Here is an 11500-nt window from a genome sequence, read left to right on the forward strand (position 1 = left end):
TTTTTTTATTTTATTAAATCAAGCTTTTATATTTTTATTTTAAATCAAATAAGCTCTTATAATTAATAATTGATTAATTATTATTAGTTAAAATATCATTTATCATTTTATATCCATATGATATTTATATGGCATTAATGTGGAACATAAAAAATATTATATGGTCATGTTATCATGTCAAATTAACATGTAACATCATTATCAATTATGATATATCAACATGTTATATTATCATATGTTAATATATCACATCAATATCATGCAATATAAAATAATAAATAGCATTTTGATTAAGTCAATTATTAGTCACAATGATTTATTTGATTAAAAATAAAAATATAAAAACTTATTTGTCTCAAAAAAAGTACAATGACTTGATTAAATGTAAATTAAAGTATAAAAATTTATTTAAATTTTTTAAAATTGTTTAGGGGCTTTTTTCGATATTATACCTTTTTTTTAAATTGTTGATATTTCAATTACCTGACCTCTCTTATTAATTAGCATTCATCTTGTGACTACAAACTAGTTTTCTGATGGGATTTTATTTTTGTACATCAGTCTAGTTTGAAATAATGCAATATAGATATATATAATTTAGTGTGAAATAATTATTTGTTTTTATTCAAATGTCTTAGTTTTTAAACTTCCCAAAATAGAAAGCAAAAGAAAAAAAACAATGAAGCATGGTTTTAAGAATTAAAAAGAGATCAGCAAGAGAGATAAAGTTGTTTGGTAACAAGAGTAGAGTAAATTTTTTTGTTAAAGTAACCATATTTAAAGTTTGATGGCTGTGAAATGCTTATATAAGTAAAAGATACCTTGGTACTTTTTATAATGTAACAGAAAAGAATTTTGATGTCCTTTTATTGACACATGGAGATTTCTAGTGGGCAGTATAGAATTAGCAAATGACAGAATATAAACCTTATCGTATGACATTTACAATGATGTAAAAAAAAGGGCAAAAAGCTTTCGAAAATGTTGAAGGTGGAGAGGTAGATGATTGAGGGTAGAAAATAGAAATGATAGGATAAGTGCAATAACTGACCCAAGAAAAAGACAAAAAGGATGGATAACTACGATACATGGTGGGCGAGAGACAACCTTTTTCCTTTGATTTGGTACATATATATCTATCTCGCCAAAAAGAGATATTTATATATGTATTAGGTCCAATCAATTTTTACTTGTAGCTGATCTCTTAAACCAAATAAGCGAAAACCCTTGAGAATTACATCTCTCAATCATGACATTCATTTCTAATAAATTAGTCTTTTGTTCATACATAAAAATTTTAGATTATCTAATAATAAATAATACTTTTTATTACATTTTTAAATTTTAATCTCACTTATCTAAATTAAAATTTTAAATCCAAAATCAAACATAAACTATTAAAATATTTTCTGTCTATGATTAATTAATATCTTATCTCTGGGAGAATTCCCCATGTCCCCATAAACCTAAAGCTTCCTGCGAGAAATTAAGAAGATTAATAACTGTATGTATAGCTAGCTAAGCTGCGCAAGCTGAAGGCAATTAGCCTGAGCTTGAATCACGTGTTTAACTATAAGTCAATAAAGCCGCTGTGCTGCAGTACTGTGTGCGTCATTATATATCTAAAGTCTAGCTATAGCTCATAATGTAGAGGCAATTAGTACCAGCAAATTAAATTATTGCCCATTAACACCATCAATGACGTGGATGATCAAACGTGTAGCCTCGACCTGCTGAGAAACTTGGGTGATGACATAATTGCATTGGCATGTTGATATGTACCTGATTGTGGCATTACGAGTCAAATTTTGCTCATTATAATTTTGGTACAGGGTCATCCACGTCTCCCAACATTTCTAAGGGCATTTCTTTCTCTATCTAGGCAATTAATTTCCCCAAATGCATGTTTAACTGCTTCATGACATATGGAGCAGGTGGACTTATATTTAAATATATTTGCTTGTTTTCAATGTGGAATTAATAGAGCTTGGTTATGATTTTTGGTCATATTCCATCAGATTTTGAATATGCTTTCAAGACTTTGAAGCCAGTAAATGGTTAAAATGCAAGAAAATTACCTATAATCACCATACATATTATAAAATTTTGAGATATACTTGAAGGAACCTCACATATTCTTAGGGAGATCACCATCTAAAAGATAAATATAATGTATGTCGATGAAAATATCCATTGGTATTAAATAAATAAAGGCTCTGAACATTATAATATGAAATTTCTTTTATGTTCTAGTTCATATCAATATAGATGCAAGATGATAGTTAGAAGTATGGAAATAGTTTTAAAATTTTTTGGTACTTGTGAAAATTTATTTGATTTAGGTGCACAACAAAAACTCTCATATATAGTAATTTTCACATTTCACTTTTCAATTTTTTTTGGAGTCATGGTTTTTATCGTTGTTTTTGGACTTTTTGGGATAACACTTACATAAGCATCTTATTTAAATAAGACTACGTTTTATCCTTCTATTTTGTTAAATTAAAGATAATTAGGAGTTCTAATAAGTTCCCAAACTACCTGACAAAGGGCTCTATATAAAGGCTTGAGATCTTTCACCAATATTACAATTATGGTAAGCGAGAAAAATTAATATAAAAACCAAACGCTCCTGTCCTTAGAGAACTATTACTCTCCTCCATTATTAGGTTAAGGTTCTTGTGCTGTGAATAATGTTCAAGTTTTTTTTTTGGAAATCAATAGACTCGTAAAACGTCCATAATTAGGATCTTAGAGTGACTTTGCTTTAATCTTGAAAAAAAAAAAAAAGAGACTAGAACATATATGATTAGAGTAAAATTAATTGGTAAATTTTTTTAGTCCATATATGTGTTTTCCTACATTGGTATCAAAGCCCACTTGAGTGTTTTCATGCTGTTATGGTGTCTGAAAAACATAATTAACATGCTAAAAATCATTAATTATGCCTTACTTTACAATTATCTCATTTTTGAAGTTTTTATGACATGTTAATAATAATTATAGAAAGGCACGTTTTAAGGTCTGATTTTCGCCATATAATGTTTATATATAGCTAATAAAATTTGAGTTTCATGTGATGAGAAAATATGGAGAAAATAAAAAAACCAATTGTTTGATCCTAAAATTTGACTGAATTTTCTCTTTGTTTGATTTTTTATCCATGATTCTTATACCAATAGAATCCTTGCATGATAAGCTTTTCATTGGTATTTATTTATGTCTTTTCAGTTTGTATGTTGAGAAACTTTACTAAAAAAATTCGAGACTGAAATGAAAAAAAATAGAGATTAAAAATAAGGCTAGAACCCTACCTGCTCTCAATTGCGCACGTGCGACTCGTCCAAAATTCAATTAGTGTGTCAACCACCATAATAGACTCCTCTAGCCCAGACCAACCTATTCATGTCAAAACTGTGATAAAATATTATCGGGACAAGGGTGTGTGCCTTGCATGCATTGCCTCGAGAGAGTGTTTTGTTTTGTTTTCTTTTTTTTTTTTTTGCGCGGGTTGAAAACAAAAGCCTAATCGCGCTTAGATGATTTGTGGGAGCGTGTGATGACAATTTGGAAGCGCGTTTTTGACACTATTTGCCACCAAATATTCGAAAATGATGTTTCTTATTTTTTTTTTTATGATTTTCTCATCATTTTAATATTTCTCAAAAATATGGTTTAAAATTAAGTTATCTTGAAAAGTTAAAACAATTAATTATTAACTTATCTTAATATGTTTCATGTTATACCCAATGCCTATCCCTTTTTTAGCATCCTTGATTAGGGTTTCTTTAGACAATATCAAAGAATAACATTTCACATATAAGTTAATCCAACAATCTTAAGTCTAAGAATCAATCACTCAACTCAAATAGAAACTCTCATGGAGTGTCATGTTCAACGAACTTGTTTTTCTAACAAGCACCCACATTGTAGTTTAAGCATCCCATACTTAAATCTATGAAATCAAATGTCACTTTATAAGTAAGAAACATACTATGTTTCGGTGTTCATACTTTATCAATATTTATTTTTTTTGATAAAACATTGACTAGAAACAATTTAGGAATAATACTTTGATGTAATAAGGATCTAATAATTATAATTCTTTGTAATTCTTTTGCAAAGCATGTAACATTTAAGGACTTATTTCATCTAATTGACATTACAAGTCTTATGGAAATAAAGAATGCATTCTATTAGTTGTAAATGCTTAGATTATAAAATATATTTATATAGAGCCAACCAATTGGCTTGCATGGTATACATCAACATTATTATATGTGACTCATGTTATGTTTGTAAGACTTCATATATGGTGATTTTTTTTTATCATTTGCATTGAACCTTTCGGATATTAATAACATTTATGTAATTTTATTTTATTTTACATATATTTATGTTTATATATTAGTTAGCACACGAGATATAAAAAGTATGTCAATAGGCTTAAGATTGGTTCACTCACAAATGAGCAATCGCCTTTGGCTCTTGTGAAGGCGAGCAAAAATGAGACACAAACTACTAGCGCTTTTTGATATCAAATAGAGTTTGAAATATTGCTTCGGTCGGAGCCAAGATGAGCTTCATACCGTAAATAATAACTAAAGGACCAACAATGTACTAGCCTACAATCCATGTAACCTATGGAGTAAGCTAGATGTAAGACCTAATTTGGTGCCTAGAATGGCAAGCAAATGAGGAACTCAAGTTAAACGCTTTGAAGAGCTATTAGAATATGGTTTGTACAATGTTTAGAATTTGATGTACATTTTTGAAAAGAGATTCTCTACCATAGCATGTATTTTGTATTAAATGTGCTATGTATTTCGTACTAAATGTGCTTTGCAATCGAGATAGGAGGTGGAAGAATGGATCCTTACTTCTTCATTGTTTGAGTCTTAAGGAGGTTAATTAACAAAACCTTCATTGTGCTCTTTGTAACTTTTGACTATGTCATAAGCTGAGAAATATATGTTTGCTATATTGGTATGTTACCTAAGATCATGGATGACTCGGTTATACAGGATATTATTTGGGAAGTAGTTTTTCTAAACTTAATGGCGTGAGAGCAAAGGGAAGGCTATTTGATACTATCTCAATGCACTATATTTAAGGTCGACTCATTATGTTAATTTTGAGAGTTATGGCATAATTATGAATATAAGTTGCAACGTGAAAAGGAGACGAAGTTTACTTATTGAGTGATTCGAGATACTCAATCTGATTTTATCAAATTAGATTGGGGCACGCGAGGTATTATTTATATTTTAAAGGGTTGATATCTTCATACAAACTACGGTAAGTTCTTAGTATAGAGCTTCACAAATTCAAGTGTAGTTAGGGATCACATAATCCATTAACTAGTATGAACTTTGCAATGGGACCGTTTAAGAGAGCGATGGGATGTCTTCACCATCATGTGTGATTGGGAGATGTTGGACTTTTTAAGATAACACCATGATGATTACCCTGTTTAGATAGGACTATACTTTATCCTTTTATATTGGTAAATTAAAGATTATTATATGATAATTATCTAGAGTTTTAAAGTTACTAAACTAATTGATAAAAAGGGTCTATAAAAAGCTTGAGGCCTTTCACCAAAATTACAATTAGTGAGAAAAATTAAGGTGAAAACCAAACACTCTTTTGTCTAGAAAACTATCATTCTCACTTCATTGTGAGGTTAAAGTTCTTATACCATGAGTGGTGTAGTTACTGTTATTTTTCGTATGATAGTTTCTCACCATGAGTGTTTTTAGAAAATCAATAGACTCATTAAACGTATTGAAATAAGATCCTAGAGTTATTTTATATTAGTGTTTAAAAAGTCAAAACCTACTATATGTATGATGAAAATAAAATTATTCCATAACTTTTTAATCTGTATATGTTTCTTTATACTTTCTACAACTTCTATCGTATGTAAAATTATTAATAATTAGAAACACATGCAGAGTTTGAAGATTATTGTTACTCCCGTGGAGTCTTAATATGTGATGCGCCTACTATACATACAAAGGCTGAGGGGAGGGGAACTAGTAGAGCTCCTGTCCCTCAATAATTTCAAAACTTTTAAAATATATTTTTATTTTTTAAAAAATTTTATATTTTTGTTTTTAAAAAAATTTTAAAATTTTTATAAAATGTTTTTGTTTTTTTTTCAAATTTTATAATTTTACCGCTACAATAATTTTATAATGTGCCACAATTAAGCACTATTGCCGAGTTGATTTGTTTTTGACTACTATTGGCTTACTCTTGCAAGAATTGGATTCCAAATTTAACGAGAATGTGGTGGAGTTACTTACTCTTGGCACATTTCTACATCCTTAGAATGATTTCAAATCGTTTGAAGTTGAAAGTATGTGCAACATTGCAAATAAATATTACCTTGATGACTTCATTGAGTATGATAAAATGTATCTAAGCTATCAATTGGATCTATTTAAGCTTGACATTTTTTATAATCAAGCTTTGAAAAATGTATCTACACTTTGTGAGCTATGCCGAGTGTTGAAGAAGATGAGAATATCAAAAGTTTACCTTTTTGTGGACAGATTGCATCTAAGCTATCAATTGGATCTATTTAAGCATGACATTTTTCATAATCAAGTTTTGAAAAATGTATCTACACTTTTTGAGCTATGCCAAGTGATGAAGAAGATGAGAATATCCAAAGTTTACTTTTTTGTTGACCGATTGATCCGACTTGTCTTACTTTTCTAGTTTCAACATTAGAGCGTGCATTTTTTGTTATGAAACTCGTTAAGAACGAGACTCGTAATAGAATGTTAGATGATTTTCTTAGAAATTCGTTGATCATTCTCATTGAAAAGAAAATCATTCGAGGCTTTAACATTAATTCAGTGATAGATGACTTCAACTCTATAAAAGACCGTCAAGTTCAATTTAAGATGTCCAATCTTAGCATGCAATAGTTGTCAAAAAATATATTTTTTTGTACTTAATTCGTAGTTGGAGTTATTTGTGTAATTTTCATATAAATTTTTTTCATTTAAGTTATGTTATGTTTTTGTCAAATATCGAACTTCTAGTATGACTATTTTATACATATTGTCTTTGTTCCCTAAACGCAAAATTCTAGCTCCGTTTATGCATATATATATATATATATTACTCTTAATATTAACAGCCAGGTCCCGGAGAGTATTACCAATATTTCTCTTAATATTAATCAAGTATATATATAAATCACTATTTAAAACCTATATATGTGGGGGGAGATATTTTTACAGCTTCATATATAAACCGACAAATAACCATCTTGCAATAACCAATTAAAAGATTACGTTAATGATCAATTCGTGGTCTCAACTTTCTATTCCACTGTTGACGCAGCTAGTCAACCTGGATTATTCGTAAATGGCTTAAGACCAACGAGATGACTTTATTCTTATCTTTTGATCCACTAGGGAATTTGGCATAATGATTAAGCTGTAATATTATGTGTGAGGATTTATACAGGTTAAACTGTAGCATTTTTAAGCCAAACTTATTATTGATTTAGGCTTGATCTGGTTGATACTTGATATTTTGCTATTTATTATTTGTTTTTTATTTTTATTATTTATATATTTATTACAAAAAAAAGTAAAAAGCTAAAAGTAAGAAATAAAAGCATCAGCCAAACAACTCTTTAACTAACTAGTTTCATAATTATTAAGTGTGAAAGCAATAATTAGGGTAGCAGCTCTAAGGAGTTTCCAATTTAACTTTGAGAAATTAGAGAAAGAACAAGGAAGTTAAGAATATTAATTTACAAAAAAGTTTTTTGATATTTGGTAATCAAACAGATTAGGAAATCTACAGCCCATATTATTTTATACCCTCTCGCTGCTCTTCAAAGTCTTTCATATATAATTGAGTTGTTTATCTCCTAAATTTAAGTTAATCGAACAGTTGCGAAAGCTTTTGACTAACCCATAATTTTAAAATGATAAAAAAATATATATTTCATCACATGCTAATAAAGTTAGACAAATTCTACTTGAGTGGATCACTTGAAATATTCCAAACCGTCATCAAATCATCATTATTTATGCACCATTCTTTAATAATAAAAAAAGGGACTGATCTGCTTCAGTTTGATTGGGGTTTGGACAAACTGCTGTGGCCAGTACTAGTGTTGTTTCTTCATTGTTTTCTGCATAATTTTTCTTCCTCGAAAGGTTATGGACTAGGAACCTAATGGTTGATTATTACACGTTTGAATTCTGGGGCTTTTCACCTACGTAAGATTTTGGAACAAATGGATTTCGCAGATTTTGATGAAGAAGTCCACGTGTTCCTGTCTGATTGTCCACCTCCAGCCCACCATATTCCTGGCAAAGCTTGGCTTCTTTTGCCAGCTCCGTGCTTGGCACAGTACAACAGCAAATTGTCTAGATAAGATTCGGAGATGGTCATGAAAAGATGTTAAACAAACATGTTGCAGTCAGAGACATGAGTGGCCCTTTTCATGAAACTAGAATACCATCTCTGGATATCAGTAAAGAGCTAAGGTTTCAATGAAATTTAAACTTAAATCTCAAAAACAACACATAAGTTTAATTAGTTGATGGTCGATTTTGTACAAGCTGGCGAATCTGCCCCGAAGAAGCTTGCCCAAGACTGTTGTCGTCCTCTATGATCAATTAGTAGACTATGTATCTATCCCATCTAGGAACAGAAAATTCTCAAGTAGGAAAAAATCTATATATCTACTCAATCTAATCAGTCTAAATTCATTTTTTGATAATTTAATTTTTTGAATTTTTTTCCATCATTCAATTTTCAAAACTAACCTTTTAATTATTAACATTTATAAATGTTATGGTTTTTAGCATTCAATGATTAAATGATAATATGTACTTTTCAGTTAGCAATTCACATCAATTGACTATTTTCACATGATAAAAAAAATTAATTTTTTTTTAAATATACCACTTGAGCAGAGTTGCGTGATAGGTTAGTCGATATGAAATATCAAGTAAGAGATATGTTATATGTTAACGGTTGAGAGATTAAAATAATAATATTTATTAAAGTTAGTGAGTAAAATATTATTGTTTAAAATTGAATAATCAAAGCAAAGAAAATCTTGAAAATTAAGTTATAAAAAACATACTTTCCTCTAATAATAACAAGATAAGGTGATACTCAGCCAAATTGAAATGCAAAATGAACATAAACTATTCCAACATTATTAATGGATCAACATATTGATGAGATGAATAAATGAGAATTAATTAGTAATTTTGATGCAAAATTAGGCGGGTATATCTGGGCAATTAAAAGAATCTTTTTTCAAACCATGCATTTCGGAAAGCTGTAGATAAATGATGATGGATGTTAAGCAAATGAGCATGACAAGCAAAATCGAACAGATACAGGAAAATAATACCTAATGGAATCCGGCTGTGCCATTTGACAGTAGTATTGAACACGGCATATGCTTTGTATTATTGTTAATTTGTTGAATCGGGAAAATTAATTTAGGTTCCATTTGATTAATATTTTTATTTTTTATAAAAAATAAATAAAAAATCAAAGACAAATGATATAAAGTAAAAAAAAAAAAGTATCAAACCAAATGTGGAAAGGTGAATGACCTATGCATTTATGGGGACAAGCTACTTAACTTATTGCATCCATTTATTATAATACCATAAATATTACTTTATGGACAATGTTTTAATTCGGTGGTCAGTATCTGTATTAACGTCTTTATCAAAGACGCTAATCAAGAGTAAATATGGACCCCGTGGGTACATTATCCATATTCCGGATTTACAAATAGCTTATTAGAAAGAATAGAAATTGCACTTGGATGTTCATTTAGCCTAATAATAAATGCATTTTCTCCGAGATGAAAGAGTGGATTTCAAATTCTTCTTTCCTTTAATTTAAATCTTTGATAATGTAAATGCCATAAATCTTTAAATAGTCCATGCATTATACTTGTTTATTCAATTAAATCCTAGTCTAGAATCGTTGGTGGCCGATTGTTGGTCACTGATCTCCTATTGGTGTCGAAATCATAAAAAAAAACTATTTTCTGATTCTTTTTCTCTATGGTTTTACGAAAATCTCTTCTTTTTCACCAAATTTAGAAAACTCAAAAATCTAAAAATCCTAGATTTAGGTTTTGTTTTAAAAATATGATGAAAATCAGTTAGTGTGAATAGGAAAAGAGTTCGACACAGCAAAATCTCGTTGTCAATGTCTGGATATAGATTACATTTTTTTAAAAATAGAGAAAAATGATAAAAAGAGAGGTTTTTTTTTTGGGGAAAACTAAACCAATTAAAAGGTAAAGGGAGACGTGAGGAATTGAATAGATTTTTCACTATAAAGAAAAAAGAATTTTACAGATAAAAAAATTTTCATTAGTAAAATCTATCAATAATTATGGACGAAATGCCAATGAAATACTGATGGAGTTGTGTGCTAAGTTTTAGTGATGGAATACCAACAGAAAATACTGATGGAATTCATTTCGTTGGTATTCCGTTGGCAATAAAATGATGTGCAATATAATAAGATGGCGCCAAATTTACCAACAAAAATTTTACGTCGGTGAAGCTATTATTGACGAAATTTATGACTACATTACCAACGGACTTTTTGGTTTGTGATTGCCGACAAAATTGCCGTTGGAAGTTTAGTTAGTGGGACGATTGGAATGATTGATAATATTACTAATAGAATATTCTGTCAGTAATTTATTTCAATAATTTATTTTTAATTAGCGACAAAATATTCTATCGATAATTTCGTTAATGTCTTTAAATTAAAATGTCACGACCCGGAACTCCCATCGAGCTCGTGACAACCGCCGCGAAGCCTCGATAAACATTTTTCACCTCGAATGCAAATTGAAACCTCGCAAGGCTCTCGTATCACCTTTCACACTTCCCCAGTGAGCAATAGTTATCAAATATCGTAATTCGAAAGATTACGAGTCATTTCCAAATCAGAACATAACATATTATTTTTTGGCTCACGGGCATTTTCGTCATTTTTCATTGAAAATCTCAAAACTTGCTAAAAATGTAGTAGATAAGCAGAAAATATATATTTAGTTATTTAAAAACAAATTAAGTATCTAAAACGTTCATTTGAAGTGAAAATTTGACCATTTGAATATAATAAAAATATTCAATAAAATAAACTATTTTCTTGTAAAATAATTTTTATAAAGCTATCGGTAAATAATTTTTATAGCATAAAAGTTAATTATATTCATATATACTATAAAGCAAATAACCAAAGCATAAAATTACTTTTACAGCGACACGTGAGCTCACATCTAACCAAAATGTATCGGAACCTGAAAACCTACAGCTTTTGTCGATTTAAGTCTAAATGAAGGTCCTTGTCAAAGTCAGCTAACTATAGAATTCCCCGAGCCTGAAATGTGAGGAAATGAGGGTGGTGAGATTATAAAATCTCAGTGAATAAACAGACACCATCTAAACTATCTAAAGACGAGTAA

This window comes from Theobroma cacao, chromosome 5, assembly GCF_000208745.1.
Source record: "Theobroma cacao cultivar B97-61/B2 chromosome 5, Criollo_cocoa_genome_V2, whole genome shotgun sequence".
In the NCBI taxonomy this organism is placed as follows: Eukaryota; Viridiplantae; Streptophyta; class Magnoliopsida; order Malvales; family Malvaceae; genus Theobroma; species Theobroma cacao.